This window comes from Anas platyrhynchos, chromosome 3 (genome assembly GCF_047663525.1).
Source record: "Anas platyrhynchos isolate ZD024472 breed Pekin duck chromosome 3, IASCAAS_PekinDuck_T2T, whole genome shotgun sequence".
NCBI lineage: Eukaryota > Metazoa > Chordata > Aves > Anseriformes > Anatidae > Anas > Anas platyrhynchos.
This window is the reverse complement of record NC_092589.1, coordinates 44543436-44553168: the sequence shown is the minus strand read 5'-3', so window position 1 is coordinate 44553168 and position 9733 is coordinate 44543436. Positions and strand designations below refer to the sequence as shown.

Genomic DNA, 9733 nt, shown 5'->3' with positions numbered 1-9733 from the left:
GTGATAGGATGTGTCTTGGTTTAGTCTGAAGGTGGCACTACAAGGCCATCTGAGAAAGGCACTGCAGTAACGTGACGCTGCATGTGTGTTTTCTCCATCATTTGGGGCTGCACAGCATGCGGTCCCACCTGAGAGGTTCAGGTAAAATGGGGAACAGGGCGCTCTGCCTCGCTGTCCTGCTCCTTGTGTGCTGGGTATGGAAAACATCCCAGTGCTTGGGGAAGCTGCAGGCTTCAGCTGGACATGAAGCAGCAATGAATTTGGCTCCAGCAACAGAAATGAAATACAAAGATTGATGCACTGCGAAACCTCTGAGATTTGCGTGACCTCCTTGTAGTCAGTGTTGCTGGCCAGCTGACTTCATCTGAAAGCAACTGACATCATCTGAATGCTGTCATCTTCAGCTTCCACAGAAGCCGCCCTCAACCTATGAACATGTTTGTCAGTTAATAATGTAATTGCAGTCAGTCATGGAAATTTACGGGCTGAGTGCTTCTAAAGTCATGGCCCAGCCCCTCAGCTGTTAACCAGGAGCAGTGGGAGGTGGTAAAAAAAAAAGGTGACTGTGAAGGTAGGCTGGTGCTGTCATCAAACACCTTTATCTTGGCCCGTGGACTGTCCCATTTGGACCTTCCCCAGACCAAATATGATGCCCTCAAGCTATATCACTGAACTAGCAGCTGGTGAAGTTGGAGTCCAGCATGCTGTATGCTAGCCACTATCTTTTTCCTTTTATTGGGCTCTTATCACCAGTGGAGCCACATGGAGCAGCCTAGGGAGATTTGGGGTTCATGAACAATCCCCAGAAGTTGGGATAAGCTCAATTTCAGATCAATATATGTGCTATAATGCAGAAGTTCAAATATGTCCTAATGGGGGATTGAGTATCATTTTGTCTGGCAGAAATCTGTAAAACATTTTTAGGTGTTTTGTTTAGAAAAACATACTAATGTACTTTCACTAGCATAAAGGCACATAGAAGCCCTGTATTAAAAAGAGAAATGCACAGTAGAGAGGGGAAAAAAAATGAAATCAGGATCTAGATGATGGATTTCAAAAATAGTTAGTGATTTAATTTTGCAAGACTCTTCAAGTATTTAATTTAATTTAATTTAATAATAAAAAAAAGTATTCAAGTCTTAAATACTTTAAGAATTCAACAGAGACATGATAAAATGAAGACAACAGAAGTTTGGGACATTTTATTGAAATGCATTATGTGTTTAAAGCGTCTAGAGCACAGTTTTGTGCGAAACTCAACTATTTTATGGTCAGCCTGAAGGTGTCACTGGTCAACTGCTCTGTTGGTGAAACACGGTGGGGATTCCATACAATGGGATGTAATAGGACGCATTTGTCCACTTTTAACAGAGGAACTTGCTGAGGGGCTTGATATTTTTAACATCACGTACTTGAAGCAGAAGGTTTGTTAAGAGATTGCTCAGGAGGACTCGAGGCCACCCAAGTATTCCACCTCTCCAGCCCAAAGGGGTACTGTGTGCTTGGGAGAACTCACTTGAAGTGTAAAGGTTGCTTATTTGGGTCCTGGTTCTCAGGTGGATGTCCTCAAGGATGCAGTACAACAGTCTTGATTCCATTATGCAGCCTCAGGTGCTTTGAATGAAGCACCAGGAAGCCATCGAGGCTGATTTTGGACACGGGTGTGATCTGTCACCTGCGTGGTTCACTTGGATGGCTTAGCAAGTCTAGGTCAGTGTGAGCTGCATGCTTGAGGAGGAATTTGCCATGTCCCATGTTACAGATAACCAAGTCATGGGTGCATGATCTCATGCTCGCAGACTCCTCGTCTCCCAGCCAGCTGAGTCAGGGACCTGTCCAAAATGTACCACGATGCCTGCACCTGCTGCAAGTAGCTGTGGAGCTGGACCCTGGCCCATGGAGGTGCTCCCATTCCTCTCTTCAGATGCAGCCCAAGCACACACCAGTCAGTTGGGACCATTCATCATGAGTGCACATTGAGAGACACCTCCAGAGAGTGCCTCAGCACAGGCATCTTCATCAGCCATCTGAGGACCGAAAGGATCATCATCTCTGCATTCTGTTACAGAGGGAGCACAATTTACTCTTGGAAAAACTAACTTCTGGATACCTAAAGGCACATTTTGCTGTGCTCTCTTCCTCTCTAAGCTGTTACGCACCTTGAAACATCCATTCTGCAATGACAACCATGCCTCGGAAAGCTGCTTTCATTTGGTAATCCAACAAGGCCGTGAAGCTCCCAGCTTATGTTTGTTCTGTTGTGTACACAGATGTGGCTGGGGGGGACCTGGTGGGACGCAGGCTGGTAGCAGCAAGCTGTGCTCAGTGAGGAGGCTCCCTGACCTGCAGAGGAGCCCTCTGGTCATGAGGTGCTGCAGTTTTCAGCTGCAGTGTTGCTACAAGCAGCTGCAACTGCATTTAACTCTTTCCCAATATTGCTGTCCCTCTGAACATGGTAGTATCATGCAGTCGTGGAAGCTGGGTAAGTAAAGAGGCCAAAGAAGGGCACGCTGCACATCTGTCGTGGCAGCAAGGACATCTCAGCAGCTGGAGGAGGACTGGGAGAAGAGAAGACAGCTGTGCACGGGGCTGTCTCTAGTGCTAAATTCTTGCTGTGGCTTTGCATGAACCTGGAGATGGGATCTGTGCCAAGCTGGTTTGAGAAGACTGGTCTGCAGTGCAGTGTTAAGCCTTTAACTGCTAAGGATGTGCTACATTTCCCTGAAGCCACAGAATATTTCTGTCTTAAAAGCCACGAGGCTAGAATTTTTCATCTTGTAAGGCATTTTGTGACAGAAAATCTCTTAGTAACTGATTACCTATATTAAGGGATCAGACTTTGGATTTTATTGTTTTTATTTTAGAGGCTCTTGAAAATCAGAACATCTGAGGTCTAAAGTGGCTTTTTATAGACAATATTTTTGCTATAAAATGCATTCACCTTGAAGTTTCCTGGGATGGAGGGGACTGAGCTGCCCCACATGATGCCCATGTGCTGCAAAGAAGGCTAGACATTCTCCACAACTGATGGGCAGACCCAGCCAGCTGGTAAGCCACTTGCATGAGCCTATGCTGATGATACATGGATTTAAGATCATGTTCTTCTTGCCAGGTAATGAAGCTGCATATGCAGATTTTTGAAAATGAGTTTAAAGTAAGAAATGTCTATGATGATAAAGTTAAGGATCAAGTCACATCTTATTTTTACCCACAGATACAAACACAAGCATAGTCTTTGCACTTCATAGGAAACCGTTCAAGAGTGTCTGAAGGAAGAACCCAAACCTAAATATGATAATATCTTTGTGGCATGTGAGTCTCAATTCCCAAAATGCAATTCTGTCTCTGGCCATGCACATCATTTTTACTGTCTATGTTCCTGGCTGTTTTGCTTTCACTTGTAGATAACCCTGGAGCTATTTTCACCTTCTAGTTATTCTTTTCCATAATATTGTTTGGAAAAGGAAAAGTTTGAAAATATTGAAAATACATCTGGTTTATGAAGAAGCTTCCATCCTTTTTTTATTGTTTTATTTTTTAATTACAGCCAAAGAAGAAAACTTTGCATCATCAAAGTGACATGGTGATTGAAACGAATGGGCATGAATCTGGCTTTGGTTATTAGTGACAGAATATTGTTATCGACAGCTTATATAAAGTATGTTTGATGGTCTTATCTGGTTTCCTGGCTCTTGCTGTCCTGCAGTCCTCTCCCATGGGAAGACCTTGTGCAGAGGAAGCATTTTTGGAGAACTCTGACATTGCAAGCGTCCCATAAGCAGGCATAAATGAGAGTGCAGAATTCAGCTCATAGCTTTCCTGCAGCTGCATCCCCAAACAGGTACCCTGCCTTCAACTGCTCGGATACTTGCACACGTGCCCATCTGTTAGGGTGGCACCGTGCCCGGGCCGGTCGGATCCCCCTCCCGGGCACTGGTGCTGAGCCAGGCGTGGTGTTTGGTAGCTGACCTCTGTAACCTGGCGAGTCACCTCCTGACGGCATGGTGGCCTCCCCACACAGCGGGCACATATGTTCTCAAACAGCTTTTTATTTTTTTTAACCTTGAACGCACTTGTTGGCCTCAGCTTAAGCAAAGGAGGAATGAGGGCTCAGGAGTGTTTGCCAGATGCAGGGCTTGTCCTGCGCAGGCAGCTTGGATGCTCTCACATCTCTTCTTGTTTTACGTACCAGGTAGAGTACACCAGCAAAGCTCTTGGGCTGCTGCATCTAAGGTCATGACAATGTCAGTCTGTGGAAACAAGAAGAAAATGATTTTATTTTTTTTTAAAGTAGAAAAGCCTGCTGAGCTGAAAGCACAAATTTAGCACTTCCCTTGCTGAGCGGATGAAGTATTGACAGAGAAGGTAGGATGCTCTTCTGTCTAAACAAAAGAGCAGAAAAGATTTTCTCTGCTGGGAAGTAAAGTGAAAAAGAAATGGAACTGAGCATCCTAGTCACAGCTGAAAATATCGGATGCAATTGATTCTCTACAGGAACAACTCATAATCATTAAAACACTACAGACATATTCTCAGGCTTTTGCCAATTAAGCCATGAAAGCCGTGCGTGTGTGTTGATTCCAACATTGTCTAGATGGGCAAAATCAATTAAAGCAATTCAATGCAACAGAAGCAGCTTGGACAGCTTCTTCTGGGAGAAGGGCAGGGGCAATTTTCTGACACCACTTAGCTAATGGGGTGAAGCCCATGCTCCGCTGATCACTGACAGCACTCAAAGTTTTGGCTCAGGGTTAAATTTCACTACAGCGGAGACATGCAATCCCTCTCTAAATTCCAGAAATCTGATTTAGGCCTACATAAGGTCCTTAAATATAAAGCCAATGTAAACAGCACAGGACTTAATGGGAATCCTATAAAAGTGTAAATCCAGTGGATTTACTTCCTGAAGCAGTAGCAAGAGTTATTTGTGCAGAAGCTATGATCGATACAGCATGCTTAATTCTGTGTTAGATGTTTAACACACCTTTTGCAGCCATGATTAAGTACCTTATACATCGATGAGATTCACACTAAGACTGCTTCCACTCCCTCCTTGGGAGGAGTGGTTACATACAAGGTTGCTTTGGAAGATCTTCCAGGTAGTTTCTGCTGCAGGCACTCAAGAACAGCCTGCATCGTGCTCTGAGGGTACATAGTGCAAGCCTGCTCGTTTCTCATGGGACAAAACTCCCCAGGATCCTTTACACTGTGACCTCCTTCCTGCTTCCACACCTTGTGTGTGTTTGTGTATGTGCCCTCTGCACAAAGGCTCAGAAGGTTTTGCTAGTAGTAACAGAAGTGTCACTAGGGTGCAGGCATACCATACTGTGCACCTCTTTCTGAGGTTGTAAAATGAGATTTTTTGGAGATCTTCCTACAGACTGTCAACACTAAAATTGTGTTAGAAGACTAGTAACCAGATTTAAGCTCTTGGGCCAGGGCTTCCAGTTGTGACCTTCTTTTAGTGGATGCATAGATAAAACAGGGGCCAATTAACACCGTGTGCCTTTGCCAGCTTTGTTTTTGGCCCATCATGTAAAAATCATGACAGAAACATGGGGGTAATTAAAACTGAAACATGGGGGTAATTTTCTTTATTGCTATAAGCTAAGCAGTTTTTTTACCTGGGTTACCGCAACACAGCCAGGCAGCAGTGCTGTGATGGGCAGTCTGGAAGTGTCACCCTTAGGAGGGTTTAAAAGAACCGTCCTCCTAAGCATGCTGTTTAGGTCTTGCTTTCTCTATTTTGCCTCCTCCCTTTGTAATTAACTCTTTGTCAAAGCAACTAATGTCTTGTTGCTCTAGAAATGGCTTCCACAAAACCTAAAACACCCCTATCTTTTCATGTTACCTTGTCTTCAAGACTAGCTAAAAGTAATTCCAGTGAGCTTACAAAACCAGCACATTTCCATTTTCCTTCCTATCCAGGAAGAAGTTTTCCTATAGCCTTTCTGGGTAACACAAGTACCCTCTTACAATGACTATCCCTGACATTAGGCAAACATCCCACCTCTAAATATTCCCAACCTGAATTTCGGCATTCATCAGGGTTGGGAGAAACCCTCCTTACTGGGCTGGCAGCAATATTATGCACCGATAAGCAACCTTTCTTTGAAGGAAAACTTAATACAACTTCAGTGTTCAATTCTGTTGGTAACAACTTTGGTCCTGTAACAGTTGTCAGATTTTGTTAATGTCACATCACGATTAATTTCTATTAGTTAAATTGTCTCTATTCAATCAGTAGTTAATGCAAATTAAATCATAACCTATACACCTAGAATACACTTAGGGCTTACTAAATTTTTTAATGAAAGATGAAAGTAATTGCTGAACCTTTCTGTTCATGCCTTTGTTGTATTGTAAACAATAAATAACTGTGTTAGTTACACCTTTACTTGTGTGTTTTTCTTTGCCAGTTTTATGAGGTAACACACACAGCTGACCAGAATTTTTCTAATTAATTTTTCTGAGGATTGTTTTTCTCTTGGCTCACCCTGCTCACCTCTTAGTTGTCACTCTAAACCCAGCCCAGCTATGCACAAAGTGAAGCTGTGTAATCCTGTCTGCATCTTCCTGCTACACGCTTAAAGGCAGGCCTTGAATTAATTCTCAGTCTCGTGGATGCTGGTCACTGTGCTTGGATGAAGTGCGAGGGCTGCCAAAATGCTAAGAGTACGTAAATTATCTACTGCAACACCATGGTAAATAATAGAATGGTGTGATTATAATCATTTTAGAATTATTTTAATGAGTAATAAATGTGGATGTGATCTTCTGTTCTTAAGTTGTAAAACTTTAGCATGCTGTCTCAGCTACTACCAACTATGTAAATGATTTATTTCCCTCTTCATTTTATACTTGTCTGAATAAGTATTCTAATCCCCTTTATTACTCAGATGACATATTATGTGCAGAACCCATTACAAGCCTGTCTTTTGTGGCTGATACATTTTACACACAGAGCTTTCATAGAATTACGGAGCAGCCTGGGTTGGAAGGGACCTTAAAGATCATAGAACTGATAGAAGGTCATCTAGTTCCAACCCCCCGCCATGGGCAGGGACACCTCCCACTAGACCAGGTTGCTATTTTGCCTAATAGTTTTCATCTGCACATTCAGGAAGGGTCCTTTTTAACCATAAATGCATACAACAGGTTCTGCTACATAAAAATCTTCAAAAATAAGCAAATCTTACAGCTCAAAGCTGTAACTACGAGTAAAGTTCTCATTGCTGGTCAGAACACCCCCTGGATATCTCGGTGGCTTTCTCTCAGGCCTCTTGTTGGGTTAAAAAGAGACTTGTTCCTCACCCCACCACGCTATAATGAGCAACCATTCCTGATTCAGGCTTTTTCAAGTATTTCCCAATATATGGTCTCTTAGTACATGTTCTTGGTATTTAACGATGCACAGGATCCCTACCCTCTCCCCCTTCATGCTGAAAAACATTGCAGATTTGTGAGCTTTTTTTTTTTCTTTGTGACTTTTTATTTCTTCCCAGTAACCATTGAAATTAATACGCTGAGAGAGGCTACTCACTGCTTGTGATTTGAGTAATAATCGCAGACATCCTTTGGGCTTCGACTTGAAAATCCTTACAAGAGTCTAAAACAACACCATTATTTAAAGAGAAATATTTCGTTACTTCATTCCTAGCAAATTGTGTAGAATTATAGTTTAATTTCACTGCTAAAGAATAAGCTTACAGCAGCAGTTCATTTTTTTTTTTTTTAAATTTCCACACCAGCAGGCCAAGTTGCTATAAATCATAGCTGGTAGGGGCTAGTTGAGAGTGCTTCTGGGGAGGCATTCTCCAAGTGATACTATGTCAATTAATTAACTTTGGAAATATTATCCGCAACGTTCTTGCTTTTAATAGCCCTAATTGGATACACATAAGTCTCGTGTATTAACAGCTCAGGGAAATTCAATCCATTTGTGGACAATTCAGACTTAAAGCTACATCAACTAGTAACATTACTATATCCTCTGTTTTCCAAGCATTCTCCCACAAAAATGTGTCAAAGCAAATATTGCTTTGGCTTCCCCAGTTTAGCAGGTGTGCCCAAGTTAGTTTACAGCAACTGCAATTAATTATCTAATTCTCCCTGGACCAATGCCCTGTGCTTGCAGCCATCGGTTTCCTCGCCATTGTTTTAATAATATGATTAATTTGATCCATCCTTCCAAAAAATGAGGCTCATAGAAAACAGGTAATTTAAACCGGGCTTCCAGCAGTTACAGACATCTGGCTGCTATGGCTGGAATCAGGAATCATCACCCCTAAAGGAAGATTCCCAAAATGCTCCTAAAAATGCTCACAAACTTTGGTTCTAACTATGGCCTGGCTAGGGCTAGATGCTCTTTCAAAGGGAAGGCTGGCTTCATCCATGTTTTACACATACAGATCTCCCAGCACATAATTATACATCTTTTCTAACCAACACTTCATTTTCCAAACTGATTGTCAAATATATGAATTGTAAATATATTATCATTCAAATAAACCCTCGCTAATACCCTAGTAAATGGAAAGACCTCTAATAACATTACATTTATTAAAAACAAAAATGCTGCTGCACCTCTTTCTTACTAAACATAAATGCCTCAAACAGGATGTCCTTCACAGATTTACCACCTCTTGTTTTCTGAAAGCTTATAGAAACTTACCAACTTTAAAGATATTTTGGTTATACCTAATAAATTATATCTTCATGCACAAATAAAGAATAAGTTTGAAATGAAACCCAACTCTTATTTCATGCAACTTTACTAGTTAAGAGAAAAACTCACAGGAGCCAGCTTTGTGAAAGCATATACCCAACCTGACTGTCAAATTCACAGTGCATTTGTATGTAGTCACTGTTCGTAATTCCCCAGAACTCAGGCTGTGGGAAAATGCCTGTAACACACTGACAGCATTGCCCCCCTCCCAGCTAGCTGGCTGCCGAGCAGTGGCCAGAAATCAGCCTTGGAAAAAGCAAAGAAGTAACAGCTGTCACAGTGGAGGAGGAAAAAAGACTCCACAGATAACTCAGCAATTGTCTTGGAGCCGCTAAATCCAGAAGTGTCAATTGGTAAAAGCAGAAGCCGTGATTTTCTAGGGGCTTGTTTTCTGCACTGCTGTATGAAGGACCTGTTTGTGGCAGAGCTCCAGGAGGGACTGCCTCCTGCTCCGGGCGATACCGTGCTGTCATGTGTGCCTGCAAGAGGTGTTACTGAGGTAGAACAGTGGGATGCACCCATTCCAACCTCCTGGCCTGGGAAGTCATAGATGCTGAACAGAGGCGAGGCAAAGCCAGATGGTAGGCTCACAGACATGGCTCCTGGAGCAGAGCTTCTGCTGGAGTCCTGAGCCTACCCGAAGGCTCTCACCCTGAGCAGGGGGAGTGCTGGGCTGCAGAGCATCCCCTGGGGGTGACTGTTCCCGGGAGAAGGAGCATTGCCAAAAGCCAGGAATGGTGCTCTTTCCATGTGGTGTGAAGCCTTGCGTGGTGGTGCTACAACTGCAGCTGGGGTCTCAGAGCACTATGGCAGTTATCAAATAAAAAGAAAGGCTCGTTTCAGTGTCCTGCTCAGTGTTGTGATTCTCAGGACGATTTTGTTGTGACGTGAGGAAGAAATAACCCATGCGTCATAGGAGCCCAGGAGGACTCTCTCAGAATGGCATGAGTGATGCACTGGCGTTGGTGCCCAGCCACATCCATCCTGGTCAGTGCAGAGCCCCCG

At 43.1% G+C, this 9733-nt stretch overlaps 1 long non-coding RNA gene across 1 annotated transcript; it reads right to left on the bottom strand.

Annotated features, from left to right (window-relative positions):
* Positions 1-2567: 2567 nt before the first annotated feature.
* Positions 2568-7961, bottom strand: LOC110352850 (uncharacterized). Its single transcript, XR_002402519.4, has 3 exons — positions 7711-7961; positions 7544-7609; positions 2568-4250 (listed from the first exon to the last, which is right to left on the bottom strand). It is a non-coding gene; the product is annotated as an uncharacterized lncRNA (long non-coding RNA).
* Between the last annotated feature and the right edge of the window lie 1772 nt (positions 7962-9733).